General features: G+C 43.3%; 1 protein-coding gene across 6 annotated transcripts in view; it reads right to left on the bottom strand.

The window, feature by feature from the left end:
• The window catches only part of LOC139278597 (caldesmon, smooth muscle-like), a 242,243-nt gene that overhangs the window by 182,960 nt on the left and 32,497 nt on the right, over nt 1-26,786 (bottom strand). For all 6 annotated transcript variants that reach the window (XR_011596315.1, XR_011596314.1, XM_070897551.1 and 3 more), the window contains exon 2: nt 6,682-6,790. The gene's annotated coding sequence lies outside the window, so the exon portion shown is untranslated. The remainder of the gene's footprint in view (nt 1-6,681; nt 6,791-26,786) is intronic.

The raw sequence follows: 26,786 nt of genomic DNA, 5'->3' as shown, positions 1-26,786 counted from the left end.
CCCTCGTGGGAATGTAACTCGACTGTACCCAAACCATCTCCTCTTTAAAGGCAGGCCATTATTCATTTACAGTTTTGCCTGCCAATGTTTGATCCCAATTTACCTGGGCCAGATCCAATCTCAACCCACTGAAACTGGCCTTCCTCCAATTAAGTATTTTTACTCTAGATTGCTCCCTGTCCTTTTCCATAGCTAATCTAAACCTTATGATCATTCTTCCCTAAATGTTCACCTACTGACACTTGCTCCACTTGACCTACCTCATTCCCCAGAACCAGATCCAGCAATACCTCTTTCTTGCACCTCTCTGTAATTTCCCTGCAAATGTTCTCCTCTATATCCTTCACACTAGTTGGTGGCCTATAGAATACACATAGTGTAATGAATCCTCTATTGTTTCTTAACTCTAACCAAATAGATTCCATCCTTGACCCCTCCAGAACATCCTCTATCTCCAACACTGTAATATTCTTCTTAATCAGTACTGCCACCCCACCTCCTTTCTTTCCTTCCCTTGTTATGTGACCTTAAAAATGCGCTCAATATGCCTGACGATGTTTGAGTTTAATCCTATTAAGGTGCAATTTGTTAAACACAGAGGTGTCAGATTTCCCTCTGCACAGCTGGAACCAATTTTGCTTGTTTCTGTGATGACAATTTATGGTATTATTAAGAAACCATCAAAAACAGACTCCATGTAATGACCGTCGTATAACTTTTGAGTTTCACAGCAGCAAAACTACTGCTGTCACAAAAGGGGATACACTTCAGGACTTTTGCCATAAATTCTGTTGTACTTGCTTATCTTGCGAAGTGACAAACCACAATCACCATCTCCAGACGACTACCATCACAGACAATTATAGACAATGGCAAGGACTGGATGGTGAATGGAGAAGGCTGCTGATCTAAAGACAATACTTGAGCTTTACAATGACAACTGATGAAATCAACCTGAACCATTTGGTTGTGTATTGCATACCAGCCAATCTTTTCAGACCAAATTTACAATTATGGAGCATGCTAGTTGATACTTAAAGGGTTGACGGTGGATAGGCAATGGCAAACATTTAAAGATCACATGGATGAACTTCAGCAATTGTACATCCCTGACTGGAGTAAAAATAAAACAGGAAAGGTGGCTCAACCGTGGCTAACAAGGGGAATTAAGGATAGTGTTATATCCAAGGAAGAGGCATATAAATTGGCCAGAAAAAGCAGCAAACCTGAGGACTGGGAGAAATTTAGAATTCAGCAGAGGAGGACTTAATTAAGAGGGGGAAAATAGAGTTCGAGAGGAAGCTTGCCGGGAACATAAAAACTGACTGCAAAAGCTTCTATAGATATGTGAAGAGAAAAAGATTAGTGAAGACAAATGTAGGTCCCTTGCAGTCGGATTCAGGTGAATTTATAATGGGGAACAAAGAAATGGCAGACCAATTGAACAAATACTTTGGTTCTGTCTTCACGAAGGAAGACACAAATAACCTTCCGGAAGTACTAGGGGACCGAGGGTCTAGTGAGAAGGAGAAACTGAAGGATATCCTTATTAGGCGGGAAATTATGTTAGGGAAATTGATGGGATTGAAGGCCGATAATTCCCCGGGGCCTGATAGTCTGCATCCCAGAGTACCGAAGGAAGTGGCCCAAGCAATAGTGGATGTATTAGTGATCATTTTCCAACAGTCTATCGACTCTGGATCAGTTCCTATGGACTGGAGGGTAGCTAATGTAACACCACTTTTTTAAAATGGAGGGAGAGAAAATGGGTAATTATAGTCCGGTTAGCCTGACATCAGTAGTGGGGAAAATGTTGGAATCAATTATTAAGGATGAAATAGCAGCACATTTAGAAAGCAGTGACAGGATCGGTCCAAGTCAGTATGGATTTATGAAAGGGAAATCATGCTTGACAAATCTTCTGACATTTTTTGAGAATGTAACTAGTAAAGTGGACAAGGGAGAACCAGTGGATGTGGTGTATTTGGACTTTCAAAAGGCTTTTGACAAGGTCCCACACAAGAGATTGGTATGCAAAATCAAAGCACATGGTATTGGGGGTAATGTACTGACGTGGATAGAGAACTGGTTGGCAGACAGGAAGCAGAGAGTCGGGATAAACAGATCCTTTTCAGAATGGCAGGCAGTGACTAGTGGACTGCCGCAGGGCTCAGTGCTGGGACCCCAGCTCTTTACAATATACATTAATGATTTAGATGAAGGAATTGAGTGTAGTATCTCCAAGTTTGCAGATGACACTAAGTTGGGTGGTGGTGTGAGCTGTGAGGAGGATGCTAGGAGGCTGCAGGGTGACTTGGACAGGTTAGGTGAGTGGGCAAATGCATAGCAGATGCAATATAATGTGGATAAATGTGAGGTTTTCCACTTTGGGGGCAAAAACGCAAAGGCAGAATATTATCTGAATGACGGCAGACTAGGAAAAGGGGAGGTGCAACGAGACCTAGGTGTCATGGTTCATCAGTCATTGAAAGTTGGCATGCAGGTACAGCAGGCAGTGAAGAAGGCAAATGGTATGTTGGCCTTCATAGCTAGGGGACTTGAGTATAGGAGCAGGGAGGACTTACTGCTGTTGTACAGGGCCTTGGTGAGGCCTCACCTGGAATATTGTGTTCAGTTTTGGTCTCCGAATCTGAGGGAGGATGTTCTTGCTATTGAGGGAGTGCAGCGAAGGTTCACCAGACTGATTCCCGGGATGGCAGGATTGACATATGAGGAGAGACTGGATCAACTGGGCCTTTTTACACTGGAGTTTAGAAGGATGAGAGGGGATCTCATAGAAACATATAAGATTCTGACGGGACTGGGCAGGTTAGATGCAGGAAGAAAGTTCCCGATGTTGGGGAAGTCCAGAACCAGGGGACACAGTCTTAGGACAAGGGGTCGGCCATTTAGGACTGAGTGAAGAAGTTTCTCCTCATATCAGAGAGTTGTTAACCTATGAAATTCCCTGCCGCAGAGAGTTGTTGATGCCAGTTCATTGGATATATTCAAGAGGGAGTTAGATATGGCCCTTACAGCTAAAGGGATCAAGGGGTATGGAGAGAAAGCAGGAAAGGGGTACTGAGGGAATGATCAGCCATGATCTTATTGAACGGTGGTGCAGACTTGAAGAGCTGAACGGCCTACTCCTGCACCTATTTTCTATGTTTCTATGTTTCGAAAGCATCTTGTTTGATATTATTGATGTAGAGAATTAGGGTTCAGTAAAGCAGTAAGGTTTCAAATTTGGTTCGGTTTGGTACAGCAGAACAAGGCTTCTTTAAATTTCACCTCCATTCCTATTTCTATCACCATTGAAAATGCCTAAAGATATTAACATGGCTCTTGATAAGCTTAATATAATAACTAAAGGCCTCCAACTCTAGACTGGAAACACATACCTCTCCACTATTCATATTATATAACTCCAGATATGTCCCTTCAACCAAAGATTTTAATATGAAATAGTTTATTTCATCATCATAGGCATCATCAAATCGAGGAAGACGTGCTTCCACTCTAAAAGTGAGTTCCCAGGTGACTAAACAGTCCAATACAGGAATTACAATCTCTGTCTGTCGTTGAAGGAAAGGGTGGGTGGGGTGTCTGGTTTGCCGCATGCTCCTTCCGCTGTCTGCGTTTGATTTCTACATACTCTCGGCGACGAGACTCGAGGTGCTCAGCACCCTCCCAGATGCTCTTCCTCCACTTAGGGCGGTCTTGGGCCAGGGATTCCCAGTTGCCAGTAGGGATGTTACATTTTATCAAGGAGGCTTTGAAGGTGTCCTTGAAACGTTTCCTCTGCCCACCTGGGGCTCGCTTGCCGTGTCGGAGTTCCGAGTAGAGTGCTTGCTTAGGGAGTCTCGTGTCGGGCATGCAGACGATGTGGCTTAAAAACCCAGCTGGCTACTCTTACTTTCTCCAGGTCCCTAATCCAGGCTTCTTCAAACAGACCCACTGTCCTTCCTTTAATGGATGTTTCATACTCCTGAATTAATGTTCAAGAATCCCAGTCTCCTGCATTTTCGTCTCAAGTGCCTACTCAAAGCCAGCCCAGGTTTACCTTGCCAGATACTCCAAGCTTCCCTGATGTGCTCCAGGCTCCACCTGGCTCTTGGATCAATATTTCAGCTTTACCTGACAAATCTTTCAGGCTCCAGACAATTCTTTACTCATCACCTCGAAGAATATTCCTGGCCAAGCAAAGCCACCCACATTGTCATCGATCATTTCCATCTGACAGCATGACTTTATCAACTCCATAATATCACTGATACCATCTCAGAGCATTGAGAGGCTATTAGTACAAAAACAATGAGCTCTCATGTAATTTTACGTAAAGGATCACGAACTGCTGCTGTTTAGACGAGTTATCTTTAGGTAAGTAATGTTCCCTGAAACAATGGAAACAGTCTCTTTACAAAACTTAATTTCACTGCGACTGTGTTTATGCTGTAAATGTCAAATCCTACCGCTCAAAGTGGTCTAAAAAGTAACTTCCTATAAATGAAGATACCAGTAACAGAAAATGACAGAAATTTCTTCTGTGTACATCCATTTTATCAGAGAATAGAATCCACCATCCCTATGGCAAATTTAAATTTTAACATTGGATTTTTTCTTTTCCTTTTTCATTGTGAGGTATATTGTGTTATGTAACAAGCTGCAGAGTCATGCAGGGGTGAAACACTTGCCTCTGAAGTGGGAGGTTGTGGCCTCAATTCCCACCCCAGGACTTGAGCACAAAACCTAGATAAGCATTCCATCCTCCATTCTTGCCAACCTGCCTGTCCAGTGCATCCACAGGGGATCTAAACCTCCCCAATCTCTCCCACCATACACGCCACTGGGCTCTGCTGGTGGGCCGTCAATCACGCCCCTTTCTGCATTTTCCTCGAGAACATCTGCTTTCTTCCACACAAGGCCCTTAAATCATGACTCATTGTGGATGATTGTATTGGCATCCTGGCTCTGAGTGAAACCTGGCTCACAGCTTCCTCCATATCTTGTCCACCACAAAGAACACCTAATTCCATCTCGATAATATCACTTGCTTCTGCCCCTACCGAAGCCCATCAGCAGCTGATGCCCTCATTCACGCCTTTATCAGCTTCAGACTGGATTCCTTGCCAGTCACCCATCCTGCACTCATCGTAAACTTATACGAAGAAGAGTTTTCCTTCGTAACAACAATGACTACATTTCAAAAGTTGGGCACTGCTTTGGGATCATGAAAGGTGCTATATTAATGTAAGTTATTTCTTTCAGACCCCTAGGGCCCAAGTTTCCACATGATTTGCGCCTGATTTTTAGGAGCAGCTGGTGGAGAACGGACTATCTTAGAAATCGCAATTCTCCAGATTTTTTTTCTGCAGTTCTAGTCAGGTAGAACAGTTCCACTTTGGAACAGAATTTTTTCTTCAAAAGGGGGCGTGTCCGGCCACTGACGCCTGATTTCAAAGTTTCCACAGTGAAAACGTACTCCAAACTAACTTAGAATGGAGCAAGTGAAGATTTTTGTAGAACTGAAAAAACCTGTTCTACACATTAAAAAATCAGGCGCAGGTTACAAATTAGGCGTCCAGAACGAGGTGGGGGGGGAGGGGGGGGGAAGGGAAGTCATTAAATTCTATAATAAATCCTTATTTATACTTATACAAATATTATACAAATAAATCCAACCTGAATAAATATTTATAAGCAAAGAAAAGATTAAATAAACCATCTTCCTACCTGTGTGAAAGTGCTTCAGGCAGGCCTTTCGGGACCGAAGGCTGAACGGGCCGGCCCGAGACTTCGGGCAGGGCCCGTCCCCAGCACCAGATTTACAGGTAGGTGGTGTTGGGTCGGGTCGGGGAGGTTCGGTTCGGTTCGGGTCAGGGGGAGGGAGGGAGAGAGAGAGGGGGGGAGGGAGGGAGAGAGAGAGGGGGAGAGAGAGGGAGGGAGAGGGAGGGAGGGAGAGAGAGGGGGGAGGGAGAGGGGGGGAGGGAAGGGGAGGTCAGGTCGGATCCAGTCCGGGGGCGGGGGAGCGGGAGCGCGGGTCGGGTCGGGTCCAGTCGGGGGGGGGGGGGGGAGCGGGAGCAGGAGCGCGGGTCGGGTCGGGGGGGGGGGGGGAGTCGGGTCGGGGGGTGGGAGTCAGGTCGGGTCGGGTCCAGTCGTGGGGGGGGGGGGGGGAGCAGGAATTGGGTCGGGTCCAGTTTCGGGCGCCTGGAGCTACTGCACTTGCGTGCCCACTGTAGCGCGCATGTGCAGAGGTTCCGGCACTGTTTTCAGCACAGGGACCTGGCTCCGCCCCCCCACAGCTCATGCTGTGCTGCGCCGAGGGTCAGAGGACCTGCAGGGAGGTGGAGAATACGGAAGATTTTTTTAGGCGCACTTTGTGGTGCGAAAAACGACGTTCAGGTCGGGACTGCGCCGCTCCAGGCGTGTGTGGAAACTTGGGCCCCTACAGTTGCACTGTTTCCCCCAACACCAAATACATGTCTAAATGCTAAACATAAAGTAATGTATAGTGTTAACAGAAGCCTTAGTTGCACATAATAGTTTAGAGTAAGATTGAGATGAATGTTAATCACATAGTTTATTGTAGATGTGCATTAGGTTGTAGATAAATGAGCATGTTAAGTCAACAAGAAGCTGCTACCAAAGGCAGCGTTTAATTAATCTCTCGACTGTACTCACATAGAGGTAATTGGATTGTCAACACCACTCTTGTTGATGGAGAGCTGGCCCTGCTCTCCTGCCACAGGGATGAGAGCTTGTATACACTATATTGACTCCTTCGCCGTATCTGTGGGAAAAGGTTGAAAAGATCAATCAAAGAATGTTAACTAAATATGGTAAAACTGTTCAGATGCATTGCATAGTTTGAGGGCCCACAGTGCACTTCGAACCCATGCATGGCATAAACCTGAGGGGAGCGAATTGCAAAGCAGCAATGCAAATCAACAAGAGAATCTAAACTCAAATCGTCAGAGCCCAGTATGTTACAGTCCATCAAATGAATTTCCTGGTAACAGGCTGAGAGAGAGAGATATGATGGGATCTTCCTATCACACAACGCTACAACACGACAGGGTCCTTTCATCACAAGCTTCTGTCACTCTTCTTCTGATCTATACCTGGTATATGTCAGAAATGAGTTGTTCAGCACGCGCGCTGGATGACTCCACGATCCAGCATTGCGAATGAGGAGTGTGACCATAATTTCCCATGATACACTCCCTCGAGCACTGCTCTCCAAAGCGGAGCTACTTATTTCAGGCAGCATTCTTCTGACCCGAAGCCAGAAATTTACACGGTATCACAATTGCCCTCCGATTGATCTCAGGCTGCAATTACTTGGATTTACTTATTACCCTGCATCCCAACAGGAAGTAGTTGAGCATATAAATTCAATGTATAATCTTAGTGTTTTGCATGTTAAGGAAAGTTATGGCCGAAATTTTCCCCTAAAAAACAGGTGGGTTTGGAGCATGGGGGCAGTTAAAGTGTTAAAAATGGGATATGCGACCTGATCTCGCCTCCAACACGCCCACTTCTGGTTTTGCTGGAGGTGGGACAGGGGTGGGCGACCAATCCATTCCCAGGGGGCAGAACCTCAATTTAAATATTGTAATGAAGCTGGAAGCCTCTTCTTTCCCCTCCATTTTGAATTTAACTGCCTGTGGACAGTTTTTACGCATTTCATGAAACCCAGCAGTTAAACCGAGTCGGGGACTGCTGCATCCAGGGGGAAAGTGGCTTTATACTTACCTCCTGGATCCAGGGTCCTGCCTAACCTACCCCCCGTGATCGGAGACCCCACCACGAGGTCTCTAATCACATTCCCAGGCCTTCCTCGCCACCCCCAACGATGATGATGAGGCCAGACACGATCCTCCAGCCCCCCTGACATCCACCACCCCTGCCGGCCAGATCACAGGACGCTCCCTTCCCAATCCCTGGCCAACCCCCCAACCATCCCCCATCCCCTGCTGATCCTCTCTCCCCTGCTCCTGATAGCCGAGCCCCTCCCACCAATTGCCGATACCTCCCCCCCCCCCCCCGCTGATTGCCAACCCCCCCATGGCTGACCCCTTCCCAATTGCTGGCACCCCCACCCTCCCCATGCCAATTCCCCTCCCTCAATCTCTCCCTGGACTGACCCTTGCAACTGATGCTCCCCCACCCGCAGCCAGCAAGACTCTCAAGCTGGCTGCCTGTGGGCGGGAGACCAATGCCTCACATTCAAATTAGGCCCTGCCTGAAAAGTCGGCAGGGCCTTTGGGAAACCCAGGCTTCCTGCCCGTCTCACAGCACCCTCATGCCCTCCCACCCCCCGCCCGTCCCCCTCTCCCGCCCTGCCCCAAGCCACCTCCCCAAAGAAAATTCCGGCCTATATTCTTCATTCTTAGAACCATAGACATTTATAGTCAGAAAGAGGCCATTTGGCCTATTGTGTCTGTGCTGGCTCTTTGCTGGAGCAAACATAAACTATTACCATTGCCCTGCTCTCTACTCATAGCCCTGTATTTTCCTTTACTTCAACTGTTTATCTATTTTCACATAAAGATGCTTTGCCTCAACTATTTCCTTGTGTCAGCTGTGGCTCAGTGGGTAGCACCCTTGCCTCTGAGTCAGAAGCTTGTGGGTTTCAAGTCCCACTTCAGAGACTTGAGCACAAAAATCTAGACGAACACTCCAGTGCAGTACTGAGGGAGTGCTGCATTGTTGGAGGAGCTGTCTTTTGGATATGTAAAACCAAGGCCCCGTTTGCACTCTCTCGGATGGATGTAAAAGATCCCGTGCTACTATTTCAAAGATCACTACAACAGATTATCTGGTCATTACCACATTGCTGTTTGTGAGAGCTTGCTGTGTGCAAATTGGCTGCCGCGTTTCCTACATTATAACAGTGACAAAAAGTACTTAATTGGCTGTAAAGCACTTTGGGACATCCGATGGTCATTAAAGGCGCTATATAAATGCAAGTCATACTTTATATGCCAAAGCTCCAACAAAGTTTGCTGTATTAGGTGTTTTTTCAATGAAAACAATCTAGTGCAAGACATGGGTATGGTAGCATGGTGGTAATGTTACCGGACTAGTAATCCAGAGGCCTGGACTAATCCCATCATGGCAGCTGGGGAATTTACATTTGGTTAATTAAATAAATCTGGAATAAAAAATCTAGTGTCAATAATGGTGACCATGAAAGTACCAGATTGTTGTAAAGACCCATCTGGTTCACTAATGTCCTTCAGGGAAGGGAATCTGCTGTCCTTACCCGGTCTGGCCTATATGCGACTTCAGACCCACAGCAATGTGGTTGACTCTTAACTGCCCTCTGAAATGGCCTAGCAAGCCACTCAAGGGCAATTAGGAATGGACAATAAGCGCCCACATTCCATGAATGAATAAAAAAAGTAAAATATTTAGTCAACGTGGTTGCAATGAAAGCATTCTTCGATCAGTTAAAGTGGCAGTACTTTGGAAAATGAGCCCAACCCGGGACCTTTTGAACTTATGAAATATATCTATCACCGAGTCAGCATATACTGCAAAGCCATAGGAATGTCCTGTCGCTGCAGTTGTGGTGAAACATTGTAGGACTATAAGATACATTTTCCTGGACTAAAGCAGGATGTGGTGAGAGCAACACGCAAGAGGATTATCCTGGAGAGAAAACTATTTAAATGAACATTTTTCTTTTTAAACAGGGTTGTTTCATCACTTAATGATATGCTGTATAAGTCAACAGGTCACTATTCTATTTATCTTAAGTACCACCAGAAAACCTACGGAGAATGCTGACAATTTATATCACGTTTTCAGAAGCAGTAGCTGCTCTCCTTATTCACACTGTTAATTTTCTCCTAAAAGTAATTTATTGTATTGCAATACATTTATGGACATACTTTATGATGAAGCTCAGTCTGTACAGTTAATATGGTGGCGGTTTAATATTCAAATATAAATATTAGGAACCTCCTAACATTATCCCTTTCAAAACAATTGTTACGACAAAGACTGCAGCAGACTCCCTAATCTGCTGCCTATTTGTGATGCTATGATTGTCCACTTTGCATCGCAAACAGAAATTCCTGATAACATGGAAACTATAGCCTTTGGAGTCTCGGCAGCGAGCATTCCAAATATTTGGCAGCTCCGTTCAGCTGATTACCCAGAGGATAGTGATAATGAAGAGATTTAATGGCTGTCCTGCAAGTTATTTCCATTGCTCACCCATTACAAGTCAGTTTTGAACACCTTATTTCATGGGAGCTAACTACATACAGCGGATCTGAAAAAAACGATCGTGGCAGCATGCTGATACTGTGCATTGGTTTACTCATGAATGGTAGAATATGCCTTTGTGCTTTCACTTTAGCATGTCGAAAGGTCCCTGACCTAAGTGAGGGAGGTGTGAAGCAACGGTTTCACTTTTTCCCTTGGGGAGAGAGGGAGATTCACAAGACAAATGATTTTGATCACAACAAATCTTCTCAATAAAGCTCTGGAAGGGTCGGGGGGAGAACACAACCAAAAAATAGAAAGAAAAGAATTTGAAAATTGGGGAGTGATTAAAAGATTTTTTCTTTATTACTAATAATCGTCTATTTTTATCATAACATGTATTAGTGAATGGATTTCGTACGATCAGATTTTGTTCTACAATGTTCAAGTCAAGGAGGAACCTGTTTACGGCCCTTAATACCTACATGAAAAGCCTTGCAACATTTCTCCAGTAAGATACTTTCTTTACAGGGATATTTTGCATGTACAGCATTCCCCTTTCCTGCTCCACAGACTAACAGGGAGGGGAATCATGCAAAGGGGCCACATTTATTTCATTTGCTTTTTTTGTGACTCTGCTAGCTTTATCATTTAACCAACTTGCCAATAATCTCTCCAAATTCACCAAAACTGGCTGAGCGACATCTGACAACCTCGTGCGGTATGTATTTATCTGAAATAGGTGTACTTAAAATTTCAAAATGCATTTTTTTCCTGAAATGATCAATTAACACATCGTGTGATAACCCTAAAGTTTCAGTTAGATCTGCAGACACTGATTCTGGTATTATAAAGCCTCTTTTAATTGGGGGCCCGCCAAACATCAGCCACGTTGAAATTCTACCCCCAGGAGACCAAATTCAGGTCACTGAATTGTTTCTTTTTCAAGATTTGTTGCTTTCTGCCGTTACTTTCCTGTGAAGTGCAAATCTCTTCAACTCTAACTATCTCATATTGTACGGTGATTGCAACAGCAACACTGTTAGTGAAAGATCAAACTTCTGTAATACATTTGAAAATATTGTTGGTTACAATACATGGAACTAGGCCACAAGACAGCTAAAAACATAGCCAAACTGAAGTATCACACGTTACAACTAGGGTGACGAACCTTTTCAGAGTAGATTTAGTAAATGACTGCTCCTGGTTTAGAGATTGAATTCATTGAGTGGAAGGGCCTGCAGGGCTCACTCACTACTATGCCCAGATTCCTGATATGCACATCTAGAAGCGGGATTTCTTACAATCTACCCCTATGTCTTCATGGGCCTCATAGCGCCCACACTGCGATATGTGTGCATGCTAGGTCCATGCAGCAGAGCAGGTCTCCAGTCGTCCTGGTTAACCCTTGCCACTGGATAAAGGCCTAGCTCGATCAAGCTCGTCCAGTGGCTGGTATACAATGGTCACCACATGTTAAAAAATTTCACGCACAGGCATCTTTCACACTCTCAATTGGAGTTCAGAATTGGAACATCGGGTCCTTCATTGAAACACCTGTGAACTTGTGGAAGCAAGTCATCCTCATTTGAGGGAGAGAAACAATGTACTTCAACCAGCAGCTACCAGTCTCACATCTACATACATAAGAAATAGGAGCAGGAGTAGGCCATTTGGCCGCACGAGCCTGCTCTGCCATTCAGTAAGATCATGGCTGATCTTGTCTTGGCCTCAACTCCACTTTCCTGCCCGCTCCCCATGTAGCTGCAATGTAAATGCCCCTTCATTCGCTGGTTTGTCCTATTTGAATTTTGTGGGCCTGTCTGTAGGTTTGGAAAGGACAGTTTTTATTGTCTCATTGATGGATAAATCCTAAATCAGAACACCATGTTCTGCTGGAGTCAGCAACTACTGATATATGTGAATGAATGGGAACATGGATTTGAACTTTTTCTGTGGCCTCTGAGAGCTTTATGATAGGTACTCATCATCATCATAGCTAACTCTCAACAGTTTAGAAATGTAAACGTTTAAAGACAGAGCAGGGAGTCGTTTAAACTGAGGTTAAGTAGGTTTACATAGCACCCAGGAGATTCAGAAACCCCTATGAGCACTTAGTAAACCAGGGCTTGACATTGTCCTGTTTATCCAAACCAAAGTGGTGGGAGAGCGTAGCTTGCAGGGCCTCTCACTCTGAAGTCAGTTCAAGCCAAGACTCTAGGAAGGGAATTTAACTATCAGCAGGTTTCCAGTGGGATACCGTGGGTTTCGGTTAGGTTACCACCTGCCCGCGGCAGTGTGAAGCCCCGGCAATTTTAACTGCCGGGGTTCATTGACATGCCGCTGGTCCAAATCCTGTCTGGAAGTGGGCAGGAAGCGGCTGCTGCCCTCTGAGAAACTGGGTGGCCAAGGGGCTGTCCGCCAGCACGCGGGTAAGTGTAGGGAAGGGGGTTCCGGGGAATGTCTCACGTTTGGAAAGGGAAGGGGGTGGAGTGGGAATGGAGTTCAGGGGCCTTCACTTCACACTGACATTAAACCAACAGTGTAAATGTTCCCTATGAAATAAATGAGTAAATAGCACCGAGTATTCTGAGCTTCTAGGCCCAGGTTGCCAGGGCTCAGGAGCTGCCTGTGGCCCTTGGGCTGCAGGTCAGATAACCCGGCATTAAAAGATATTACAGTTCATTCTACAAGGACAGTTCTTTTTCCTCTCAGTCCTTTTATTCTACATGCATTAATATTTATTTTTATTATTTTTGAGTCACATTGGCTCTTACAACATTGCGAGTGACAATAGAGAAGCTTATTTGAATGAGAAGGTACCTATTATCAAACACAGGCTACCACATGTGCCAATGCAATAGGATTGTTGTTTAACAGCAAAAACTGTTCTTTTCAAAGCTCTTTGAAATGATTTGTAAAGAAACTAATGAAACCGCCTTCACTTAGCAGACATTTTTGGAAGAACCTTTTTAAATAACTGGATGCCAGGTATTGCAAAATGTCTGTGTGCGTGTGGTACGTCAGGGCTCTGTGGCTGCTTTGGCCTTCATCCACATCACCAAATATGGTTAGGATGCTTACTCTGGAATGAAAACATTTGATAAACACAGTGGCCAAACACCAGCTTTCATTAAATTAAACACAGCTATACAATTCACACAGTTCGGATTCATTAATCATTGGTCACTGTAACTTGATTGCATCAAGTTTAAGCTTCGTAACAGCCCCCCGGGATCATGTCGGAGATACCAAAAATGGGTAAGAATTGACTCCGAATGCAAGAAGGGAGGGTATAAGGATTTTATTTTTGGTAGCGGTGACATTGACGTTTAATGTTTTGACCTTCACTCCAAGTAAAAGACAAGTGGAAACAGTCTAGTCTGGTTCCAGGCGGCTGGGACCCCCTTCAGGCTGCTCTCAAAATATTGTCGTAATAGATCAGTGCCCGTTGCTCAAGCGAAGGAATCACAATGGCTGCTTGTTTGAATTCTGCTGCTATCGTCTAATCTGATGCCACTGAAAACCACTCCACAGCAAATGGACGGCCATTTTTGAGCTTTAGCGTCGCCTTTTCTTTTCGACATAATAAAGTTGAAACGACTTCTATGTATTATCGGGTCATGCTGCAGAAAATGCTATCCATTATGCTTGTATAATTTGCAAACACGTCTGGTTAGAGCTATTAGGATAGAGGTTTATCCTTACAACCCGGGCGCTAAGCATCATGTGGTAGAGCACAGAATGGAAGATTGGGTGGATTCTGCAAGGGGCATAAGAACCTCTCCATCAGATTGTCCTTTCTGCCCAGGTGATGCGTGATGCCCAGACAAAACTCTACCCCAGTGTCACAGTGAATACTCAGAAATCTTATTAAATAGGGAGCTCAAGATACTTGACGAATGATTTGCTGACTTCAAGCCTCAGTGCCGACTTTCAGAGGAGACGTTAATTCGAGGCCCCGTCTGCTCTCAAGTGGGCGTAAAAGATCCCATGGCACTATTTCGAAGAAGGACAGGGGTGTTATCGCTGGTGTCCTGGCCAATATTTATCCCTCAATCAACATAATAAAAAATAGATTATCTGGTCATTATCACATTGCTATTTGTGGGAGCTTGCTGTGCACAAATTGGTTGCCGTGTTTCCCGCATTACAACAGTGACTACACTCCAAAAAGTACTTAATTGGCTGTAAAGCACTTTGAGATGTCCGGTGGTCATGAAAGGTGCTATATAAATCCAAGTCTTTTTTTCTCAGTTTATATAGGAAACTTGGGCATGCTATCTATAATTTTAAAATCCATAATGTCCACAATAAAATCATCAGTCGCGAGCAACTGAATTTCTGAAATGCATTTTCACTGGGTGAGGGTCCCTATCAGGAGCAAAAATTGAGATAGTGACCCCTTTATGCTCCACATGTTCTGCAATTGGTACATTAACATGACTCCATCAGCCAAAATCTGATTCCCAAAGTGGTCCCATCTAGCAAAGCTCCACTCTAGCATTTCACTCCTTGTATGCAGTGAGTTTGACACAATCGCCAGGGCTCCATATAACCAGGGTGTTGAAGGGTGGGAAAAAAGGGAAGTCAGTTTAATGAAGTCAGAAAAACAACATATAGCAATGACTACTGAAAACGTGCAATGTGAAAGATTGTGAAATGGGAGAACCTCTCCTCTCAGCACCATTCTCCATCGTTGTTTGCCAAAGCATTTAGAAATGACATCTGGGAAGAGAAGACCCAAAATGAATGAGATTACAGCACAAAAGTCAAGCATTTAGTTTTTTTTCCTTCGAGTTTATGAGAAACATAAAATCTTTGGGAAACTTGACACGTGGGTGTTGCTGTATTCCTATTGCGATTGTGCATTGCAACATATCTCCCAGGCTATATATGGGTTGCTTTTTTTAAACTGATGGACATTGCATTTTCTGTTAAATTGCAACAGCTGTGTTTATTAAAGATTACAGTACTTCTCCAAAACCAGCATTTAATAACCATGACTGGATGAAATCAAACCATTCATTCTTAATCTGAATTTAATCCAAATTGAATTTAATATTCATTCATTTCAGATAAGTTTTTGACGAGAACCAAGATCTGACACTAAATATATTTTACTTGATAGTGTACATGCCCTGACTGCCAATTGAAATGCCTGTTTACTTTCACTTAGAAGTCAGGGTGGTAAGCTGCTCTTGTAACGTCCAACTTTAGTCTATTTTTTATGTTCTTTCTTCTTCACTTTCTAGTTATCATATGTCCTTTTAGGTCCATCTGTTTCATTCCCTGGCCAAGGGGCCTGGTAGGTCACCTCTTTAAAGTCTCTGCCAATGTTGCTTTCTAAACAGCATGTGAAACTGGTCAAGGCAAGTCTCTATTCCTTGTGGCGGGGGGGGGGGGGGGGCGGCAGGGGGAGAAAGCATCTCCAATCTCATCATACAGCAAATCAGGCGCAGGAACTCATGTCATAATACATCGCTACTCTTTAGCCTTACTCCATGCACTGGAAAATAGATTCTTACAAAATGAGCTCCTTTGAGTGACATCATTTTACAAAAGATACTCTTAAGAATTCACATCCTCAGGGCCTTCCAAAGCATTCCACAATGATGTTTTAAAGTTCTGCCCCTGTTGCTATATAGGTAAACATGGCATCTAATTTGCACACAAATGGCATATGAGATGAATTGCCATTAATCTGTTGTGATGCCATTGGTTGAGGAAGGAATATTGGCCAGGACACCATGAGAGCTCCCTCCTCTTCTTTGAAGAGTGTCATGGGATCTTTTATGTCCTGCATAAGGCTTCAATTACATGTCTCATCTGAATGGTGTCACCTTCAATAATGCAGCACTTCCTAAGTAATGGAGTTGAATATCAGCTTTTGATTATGGGCTCAAGTCCGACACCATAGCTTGAGCCACATAACCTTCTGACTCAGAGGCAAAATCCCACATGTAAACTAATACATAATAAAAAAGCTGACAACCCCAAATGAAAGCTTTTCATTGTTATACAGGTTGAACCTCTCTTGTCCGGAACCCTCGGGACCTGGCCTGTTCTGAATAAGGGATTTTTCCGGACGAGGGGTGGTCACGTTAAATTGGATAGTCCAGGTATTGAACAAGGGGATATCGGGGCTGTCTGGCTTGGGACTGGGAGTGCAGCAGAGAGATCATGGGGGGTGGATCGCAAGGTCAGGCCAGCGATTGCAGGAGTCGGCAGCTAGGAAGGATTTCAATTTCTTCAATTTGTTCATGTCGGAGTTCTGCGCATGCGCCACCCGGTGGCCCGGTACGATTCTGGACGAGGGGTGGTTCCGAACAAGGGAGTTCTGGATAAGGGAGGTTCAACCTGTATTGTTTTAATGTTTATAAGAGTTGAAGAATACAAGTGAGATCCATTGATGTGTTTTATTCCTTTACTCAAAAATGTGAAATGAATTTAAGACTGTATTTTGTTACATCCCAACAACATCGTGTCTCTCTATAGTGCTCCCCATGCTGAAAATGTTTCTGAGTGCTTTATGATAAGGAGGCGAGGGTACAGTTTACACCAAGCATGGGGAAAAGGGAGTGGAGTGGAGAACTAGCTGGGGAACTTGTCAAAGAGAAGAATTTTAAGCAGTGAGTGAGGTGGAAAGGCAGAGGGGACTAGGCAGAGAACTCTGCTACCCTTCCAGTAGCCAAGTGAATTATATGAAGGAGCATCTTTTGACCATCAACACTTTCAAGTCAAAGTTAACTAGTTCAGAAAACATCTACTTATAGCTGGACTGAATCAGGATCTTTGGACATAGGAGGGAACCACATTCATTTCTGAGGGATTAGCAAATTCTACTGGCCTGCTAATTGGCTGCTCCCCTCTCCTCCCACAGGCACACACACACAGATACAACTCAACTCAACTCTTGGCTCCTTTGCTTATTTCTACTGCTGTTTCCTTAAAGTTTGCAATGGAACTTTCCCCATACCAGAGCCATGGAGCATTGCTGCTCTTAGTATAAAACATAGCATATCCTAATACACTTCTTAGTACTACAAAAATGAGTAGCGTTTGTAATCTGAATGGCCTGCCGGGTCCTGCAAGCAAAAGGTGTTGGACAAATACGTTGTATCAGTTCTAATATTTCAAACTCTCACTTTAAATTGTAGAGAAAGAAAGTAAACTGTAGACTACAGAGATATGTGAGGCTGTGTAAACAAGCTGCCATATGCCACTTTAAATACCACACATCTCCAATGCAACCTTTCTCCATACATGTACGTTTGGCAGTCACAAAAGGGGAGAGATTATGTTTATTTTCCCCAAGGCAATTATATATTTAGCATGCTGAGCTCTAGCCATTTATTCCTTCAGTGAAGGCCAAATTTCCTAACTTCCTAACCATGTAACTTAACCTCAATAATTCAGAATACGGAGGAGCCTGGATAACCACATAGCTGGCACAAACATCCAAATATTTAGGGGTTAGCCTGTTCTCAGAAAGTTGGAAAAAATCGATCATCAAGCACATCTGCAAGAGTTTGATTTGTGTATTAGATGGCACAACAGCAAAAGTTCCATTTGAATCAACTGTATCGAAGACAGACGTCTCTAAAACAGCTCCTGCTATTGGCTGGGAGTGTAGATAAGACTTGGAGAATTTGTACTGGGGTACCAGTGGGAAATCCAAAGGTTCCTTATACCTTAGTGCGCACGCTAAGAACCTTGGTACAGCTCGTGATGTCCAACCCCAGACAACAGCATATCTATCCAATAACTGTAGGATTATTTTACAAGCTTGCACTGATTGGCCATTGATAGAACAAATCAGAGAACTTCTTCTCCTTCTTCTTACACGGTCCCTCGTATTGAGGATGACTTGCTTCCACCAAAAAGGGATGAGTTCACAGTTGTTTCAATGAAGGACTTAATATTCCAGGTCCAGAACTACATATTGAAGGGTGGAAGATGCCTGTGCGTGGACTTTTTTAATGTGTGGTGGCCGTTGCACACCAGCCACCACACGGGCTTGACAGAGCTAGGTCTTGGTCCAGTGATAAGGATTAACCAGGTCGACTGGAGACCAGCTCAGCTGCACGGACCTAGTGCGCACACATATTGCAGTGTGGGCTGGCCCGTGCTGCCTCTGGACCCTCGCCTCTTCTAGGCCCCGAACTCACGCCTCCCCTTGGCTCCGATCATGTTGCTCTACCATCTCTCGCCACTCCTTTGCCCCAACGTCGCCGTTCCCGCTGTACTTGCCCAAGCTCCAATCATGCTACCCACTGAGCCTGGATATAGTCACACAAGAAAAGAGTTTGCAAATCTGCTTCGTATCTTCCTGAAAAAGTACGGGGGCAAATGCTTTTCGTTTGCAGAATGGACTGCAGCTGTATAAATTATACATCCATGTACACCACCCCTTCACTCAGAGACACTTTCATAGAACTGTGAGCAGTGGACAGACAGGTAATATAACAAATCCTTTCCCCTCGCCCCCACCCCACCTCCGCCCCTTCGATACCATGAGTGGAGATTAAATGTGAAGACTGTAACATTCAGTAATTTCACTTACATTTTAACAAGATTCACAACTGGTGTAAAAGTTTATCTCTGTGAGCGCAGACCATATTGTATTGACCCAATTACAAACCATGCAGTAACATGAAGCAAGAAGTGCAATGTATTAATGTTGTGAATCATGCTTTTCTTCATGCTATTTTATTCCAAAATTAGATCATAATTTGCAGTTACAGAATAAGATAGGAAAACTATTGATCCAAGTATAACATTTCTTGGCAAATGACCTCCCATTTATCAAGATTCAACTGTACACTCGACTCAAACATTGAAATCTGGGTCACAGAGTGTTCTTGTGTGCAATCCCCCAGCCTAATGAGTTCTTGATTACAACTACCTCACTGGGGAAAGAAGCAAGCAAAGGGCACTTATTTTCCCCATAGCAGGGGAGAGATATTCGAGCAGGAATTATCATGAACTGCTTTTCACACCCTGGGAGTAGGCCACCCTGTATCTTTCAGATGAGATATTAAACTGAGGTCACATGTGTCTGTCGAGGTGGACATAATATATCCCATGGTACTATTTGAGGAAAAGCAACGAGTTTTCCTGGTGTCTCCACCAATATTGCTCCCTCAACCAACACCACCTATAACAGACTGACTAGTCATTGTTGTCTGTGGGACCATGCTGTCTGTAAATTGATTGCCATTTTCATCAGCAGAACAGTGGCTCCACTCCAAACGTATTATTTGGTTGTGAAACAGTTTGGGATGCCTTGAGAATGGGATGCAACAGAAATGCAAGTTTGTTCCTTCTCTCTTGGTTGCCATAGATGATTGAGTCACTGGAAACAGTAGTCCATGAAATAGGGGTACACAGATATCAATCTGACCATAGCTCTTTTGTAGTTAATAGATAAGTGCTAACAATAGTTTTTTGCAGTTATCATCACCCAAAACAAATAATAGACCACTGACCTGATCATTCAAAACTTGGCTTTCCACTATGTCTGAACATCTACAATATATTAAACGTCGTGTGTTTGCATTTCCTGTAAGTGTTACAGTTACTTCCTACCATACTTTAGTTGTTACACTGTGGATGTTACACTGTAGTGGATCCTCTGGCTCACCATGAGCAATGCCATGGGACAGTGTGTTAGTAACGTTATAAAATTCTTGTCATTCCATTTCCTTTCATGCGCATTATAATTTAATCAGTGCCATCTTGTAGAAGTTAAATGATGAAAAAAGAGGTTTGTGTTCTAAAAAGAGAAAATTAGTACTCAAAAAAAGTGACAAGTAAAATTAATTAGATGTCCTCTCTTTCTTCTGCAGATCTATGTTCAGCATATTACGACTGGCAAGCTGCTTGATATGAATCTCTGGAATGCTTCTTCCTATAATTATGATCATTCACGGGTCATGAACAGACCTGAGGGAGACTGGAGTGTAAGATGAGATTGATATGTAAGCACTAAGAGAGACATGATTTACGTCAGTATAATTTTAAATGAGAATTTATCACCAAAATACACAATAGTAAAAGTAATTCCTTGTGTTGAAAGTTTCCAAACACAATCATTTAGTCTAGGATTTTTAGCATGCACAGAAATGGTTAGGTTGTCCTTTTGCATTTGAGCACTATTCTGACCCATTTTCAGTTTAATTCTTTATTTCTCTGAAAAGATTGACTACGAAGCAGCTCATGTGCATCATTCTATGCATCAGCAGGCTAGTAAATATTTCAATATTTTACAGCTTATATATAGAACTGGCTTATCTCAGTTGCCAACTGGTGTCAGCCATTGCTTAATGGTAGCACTCTTGCCCCTGAGTCAGAAGATTGTTGGGTTTAAGTCCCATTCCAGAGACTTGAGTCTGAAATCCAGGCCGACACTCCAGCGTAGTGCTAAGAGAGGACTGTACTGTCAGAGGTGCCTTCTTTTGGATGTACTGTTAAACCGAGGCCTCATCTGGTCTCTCAGGTGAATGTAAAACATCCCATAGCACTATTTCGTAAAAGGGCAAGGGAGTTCTCGTAAGTGTCCTGGCCAACATTTATCCCTCTACCAAAATCACTAACACAGATTATCAGGTCACATTGCTGTTTGTGGGAGCTTGCTGTCTGCAAATTGGCTACCACGTTTCCTACATTACAACAGTGACTATATTTCAAAAATACTTCATTGGCTGTAAAGCGCTTTGGACAACCAGAAGTAGCGTAAGGTGCCCTATAAATGCACGTTCTTTCTTACTTTATTTCTTAAGGTAATTCAAACTTTTGGTATTTCTTTTAATACTTAGTCATTATTAAAATTGTTAAAATGAATAAAGTTTCAAATCTATGTTTTAAGACTAGTAACAGTGAGAATAGCAACAGCCCTTGAGACATCTTGATCACTGAAAATAAGAAAGAGAAAGTGGTGAAGGATGAGATAGAGAAAAATTAAAACCCCAATCAAGTCTTAAAATCTTCACAATTAGATGTATATTCAAACCAAGTGAGCCAGACCAGTCTGTGGCATGTGGACTGACTTCTAATCAAACAGTGAGGGTCGTTAAGTCTGTTCTGTGAAGCATCCAGCCTCATTCTGTTGGGTTAATCCTATTCATTCCAAAAACAGCAAGATTTAGTTGCTAGTGGCCTCCACTTGGGGGGGGGGGGGAGAGATTGGGGGGTAAGGGGAGGGGATGTAATATCTGGTTTAATTGGCAGTCCTACAGTCCAATTCATCTAACGTGCTGAGGTTCAGACATTAAGCCCCTCAACCTTCTGTCCTGAGGGGAAACGGGCAAACACATATTCTGAGTCAGTTCCGAAAGTCTACTCAGTGAGGCAGGGAGCAAGCAAACCCCCATTTAGATTTCAAGGAATGTTCAAAAAAAGTCAATGTTTTAGCATATTAAGGGGGCCAGTGTGGCGTATTTATTAGTTTGTTTGTTATGAGGAGAGGTACAGAATCAAGTCATATTGTGGTGAGATTTACATCAAATATTTATCTATTCATTCACTTACCAATTCAGTCTTATCTCATTAAAGTGTGAATCAGTCCATCTTTCAGAAGGTCAGAGAGGTACATTCTCAAACATGATAGGATGAGTACACTGTTCAGACCATATAGCAAAAGGGTCTCATTTTTATAACTCTAGTTGTTCTATTATACAGCTAGATATTGGGTATTAAAGTAAACCTCGATTGAAAGGATTGATGGTCTGCTACGGAACTCTGAGAGAATATCTGGGGAGACCTGAAATTTGTAGCATTCACACAACTCTGAGCTACAGTATGGACTTCATCACTGCTAATTAAACCTTTCTATAAGTTCTTTTAAAATAATTTGTCATTTGATTCTAAACTCAGCTTCTAGCTGTATAATGGTGGTCTCTGTTCAATTCTACGGTGGTCTAGGACTCTGTATGCGACTGAATGCTTGGCACTTTATAAGTTGGTATGTGACCAAATTTCTGAATATTCCACTGGGGATATATGTTTGTGCCTCTTGGCAGTTTGTGAGGGCTTGTGGTTTTCAGGATTTTATTTCAATTCAAATTTTAGAATTTTCGAAAGTGAAAAAGCTTCAGTTCCATGCCTCTTTGGCAAAGTAGATGATGAGGCAGTGGGAGCATTTCCAGGAGTGGGCACATAAAGATACAAGGCCACTCTAGTAGCTGCTGAGCCCAGGAATAACCAACAACAACTTGCATTTATATAGCACCTTTAACGTAGTAAAACGTCTCACGGCGCTTCACAGGAGCGTTATCAAACAAAGCTTGACACCGAGACACATAAGGAAATAATACGACAAAAGAAAAATATTACGGATGCTGGAAATCTGAAATAAAAATAGAAAATGCTGGAAATACTCAGTAGGTCAGGCAGCATCTGTGGTGAGCGAATCAGAGTTAACGTTTCAGGTTGATGGTCTGACGAAAGATCTTTGACCTGAAACGTTAACTCTGTTTCTTTCGCCGCAGATATTGACTGATCTGCTGAATATTTCCAGCATTAGGAGATATTAGGACTGGTGACCTAAAGCTTGGTCAAAAAAGTAGGTTTTAAGGAGCATCTTAAAGGAGGAGAAAGAGGAAGAGAGGTTTAGGGAGGGAACTCCAGAGCATGGGTCCTAGGCAGCTGATAGCATGGCTACCAATGATGCAGTGATTAAAATCAGGGATGTGCAGGAGGTCAGAATTAGAGGAGCACAGGGATCTCAGTGGGTTGTAGGGCAGGAGAAGATTACAGAGATAGTGATTTTGGGGATGCATACTTAACAAATCCTGAAGCAGCTATATCTCCGCTCTCCTTCCTGGTGTCCAACAGCAGGTGAAATCTCAGAAAGTAGATATAAGATGGCAGGAGTATCAGCCATGATAAATTAAAAGACCCACACGACTCCTGTTTGAACTTTAAGTCTGCAGTTTTGCTGCACCTGATGTGTAGTCGTAGTCTAGCACAGTGGCATTCTCCAGATAGTCTCTGTAGCAAAGTGCCAATTTCTGGATAGGTGGCAGTAATATGCTGCATGCTTGACATTGGCACACTGCAAGCCTCTACTGGGGAGTCAGGTAAAAAAGCAATTCCGGCAGCATGAAACAGCCAGTCTCTCTGCTGCCTGCAAAATTGTACTCGCTTTGCTTTGACCTGTCTCACATGACATTAGCACAGGCCTTGGCCCCGAATGAAGCTTCTCTGGCTGCACCGCCTAACAGGCAGCCCTTACATTTAACATTCAAAAGGCACAAGTGCTTTTCATGTAGATACATTTACCCATATATGGTTAGATGCATGCCACCAGAGGCCACACCTGGAATACTGCGTACAGTTTTGGTTTCCATATTTAAGAAAAGATATACTTGCTTTGGAGGCAGTTCAGAGAAGGTTCACTAGGTTGATTCCGGGGATGAGGGGGTTAACTTATGAGGAAAGGTTGAGTAGGTTAGGCCTCTACTCATTGGAAGTCAGAAGAATGAGAGGTGATTTTATCGAAACATATAAGATTATGAGGGGGCTTGACAAGGTGGATGCAGAGAGGCTGTTTCCACTGATGGGGGAGACTAGAACTAGAGGGGATGATCTTAGAGTAAGGGACCGCCCATTTAAAACTGAGATGAGGAGAAATTTCTTCTCTCAGAGGGTTGTAAATCTGTGGAATTCACTGCCTCAGAGAGATGTGGAAGCTGGGACATTGAATAAATTAAAGACAGAAATTTAAGACAGAAATAAGGAGATAAGGGGTTATGGGGAGCGGGCAGGGAAGTGGATCTGAGTCCATGATCGGATCAGCCACGATCGTATTAAATGGTGGAGCAGGCTCAAGGGGCTGTATGGCCTACTCCAGTTCCTATTTCTTATGCTCTTATGTTCTTATGTAGAATTGGGAGGAATGCACTGATTCATGCATGGAGAGGAGATAAATATTGCAACAGTCGGAGGGGCCAGGGGAGGGGGTTGGCGAGAGGTGGGGGCAGCAAATCTAAGCTTCAGTTTGGTTACCAACCAAATCATAGTGCAGCACACAGAGAGGACATTGTCATCATTTGACCAGTTCATAAAACCCAATTGATAATGTCTTCAGTTGTGGTTCATTTTGTGAATAAGATGTGGAACTGTTACTTCAAGTTGCTGTGCAATTGCTAGCAAAAGATTAAAGTTAAGAAAAAAGGTACTGACATAATAACGGAAAATTTTTCTGTATTGATGTAAGTCAGTTCTTAATGACGCAAATCTTGTCAGAATGGTGATGTGCTAATAGCCACTCAATTTTTGTGTGTCAACCCATTTGCAGAATGATTCACAACTTCTGGAATTCATTATGGTGGGACCAGGAAATTGCTGAAAGGTGAAATTTAAAGGCATGTGGACAATTAAACAGAAGTGGAGCATAGGAACTGGATTAGGCCATTCAGCTCCTTGAGCCCGTTCCGCCATTCAATTAGACCATGCCTGATCTGTGGCAAGTGGTAACATAAAGGGAAATCAATTCTCACAACTCCATCAGCAGCCTTTTCTAAGACTGAAGGAGAATGACAAGCCAAAGTGAAGCATTAACCTATTTTTCTTATTTATTGTTCATGGGATGTGGCTGTCACTAGCAAGGCCAGCATTTGTTGCCCATCGCTAAGGGAATTTCAGAGGGCAGTTAAGAGTAAACCATGCTGGTGTGGGACTGGAATCATATAAAGGCCAGACCTGGTAAGGACACTAGGTTTCCCTGTGAATCAGTTAGGTTTTTACAACAAATCGACAGCTTCAAGGTCACTTTTGCTGATACCAGCTTTTTATTATTTTTGAAAAGCTGAATTCCAATTCTCCAATTGCCATGGTGGGATTTGAACCCACACTCTCCGGATTCTTAGACCAGACCTATGGGTTAATGGTGAAGTTACGTGAGGAAACCAGTGTGATTCAAGTGAAAACGTTGTATTGGCATTGGACTAAAATAAGAGCCAATCCTTTCAATAAATAAACAACTGAAGTTGTATTTGATGTAAAGCCATAATTTCTGGAAGGTAAAGCAGAGTGGACGCACTATCCCAAATATGTTTGTCCCCCTGATTAAGCTCAGTGCTCTTTTACTTTTGCAGTGTAAATATATTAAACATATTCCCTAGATAGGACCAGATGTAAATAACCCAATTTTTACAGCAGAGCTGTGGTTTTTAAGTTTGATACAATTTGGGGAGATGTAGATGCTAGGATCCAAGTTCACTCTAAAACCTTTTTTTCATGCCCACGCAAAAACCCTTACTCCCTACGAACTGAACTGTGACCTTCTGCGGAAGTAATCTGGGATAGCAAATTGCAAAGCAAACCTTAACCTTATTTGTACCATTAAAATGTGTTGTGCATGGCATGGGATCCTTCTATACTCTTGATTTCTCTAATTGATGGACAAATCAGGCTAAAAACTACAAGACAAGTTTGTTAAGAAATAAGATTAACAGCAGCACTATTAAAACAAAGAATATTTAGCTAGATTATAATATCTGTTGTAACTCAGAGTATTTTTCCAAACAATAAACATTAAGAAACTTAAGCAACTCCCTGCAAAACTTTAAAGAACTTGTTTCTTTATTGAAATACTTTTACATAAGAAAGCTGACTCATGGGCGTGATTTTTACCTCATTTTGTCCCGCTTTTCAGCATGAATGGGGTAGTAGTGAGACAAAAACATAGATCAAAACTACCCCAAACTTGTTGCCCGATTTGACTTTTGGAGTGGGCCTTGATTTAGGCGGCCAGTACTCCTGCCTGAACCAGGTGGGAATCTTGTTAAAATATTTAGATTGGGGTTTAAGACAAATTTAGGACCCCAATGCAATATTTGTCTTCCACTACTCCCTCAGTGACCCCCCCCTTCCTGGGATTGCATCCTCCCTCCCAGTGTCAGATGTGGCTCAGTGGGTAGCACTCTCATCTGAGTCAGAAGGTTGTGGGTTGAAGTCTCACTCCAGGGATTTGAGCACAAAAATCTTGACTGACACTCCACTGCAGTGCTGAGGAAGTGCTGCATTGGCGGAGGTGCAGTCTTTTGGATGAGGCGTTAAACCGAGGTCCTGTCTGCTTTCTCAAGTGGACGTAAAAGATCTCATGGCACTATTTCGAAGAAGAGCAGGGGAGTTATCCCAGGTGTCCAGGCCAATATTTATCCCTCAATCAACATAACAAAAAAACAGATTATCTGGTAATTTTCGCAGTGCTGTTTGTGGGAGCTTGCTGTGCACAAATTGCCTGCCACATTTTCTACATTACAACAGTGACTACACTCCAAAGGTACTTCATTGGCTGTAAAGCGCTTTGAGACGTCCGGTGATTGTCAAAGGCACTATATAAATGCAAGTCTTTCTTTTTCTAATGACACACTCTGCAGTTGAGCTGACCAATTTCCCGACACCACACTTGGTGAGACGTTTGTCAGTGCTTGTTCAGCGCTGGCAGCTTGCTGTACAAATTAAAATGAGGGCCAACTCCAAAAATAGATCGGGCCTGCTGCCAAATCATCAGGCGGGCGGAGCAGATACGCCACCCACCCTTCAGGTACCAAAATTGT

This window comes from Pristiophorus japonicus, chromosome 13 (assembly GCF_044704955.1).
Source record: "Pristiophorus japonicus isolate sPriJap1 chromosome 13, sPriJap1.hap1, whole genome shotgun sequence".
Taxonomy (NCBI): domain Eukaryota; kingdom Metazoa; phylum Chordata; class Chondrichthyes; family Pristiophoridae; genus Pristiophorus; species Pristiophorus japonicus.
The sequence above is the reverse complement of the archived record's forward strand: the minus strand, read 5'-3'. Positions and strand labels throughout refer to the sequence as shown.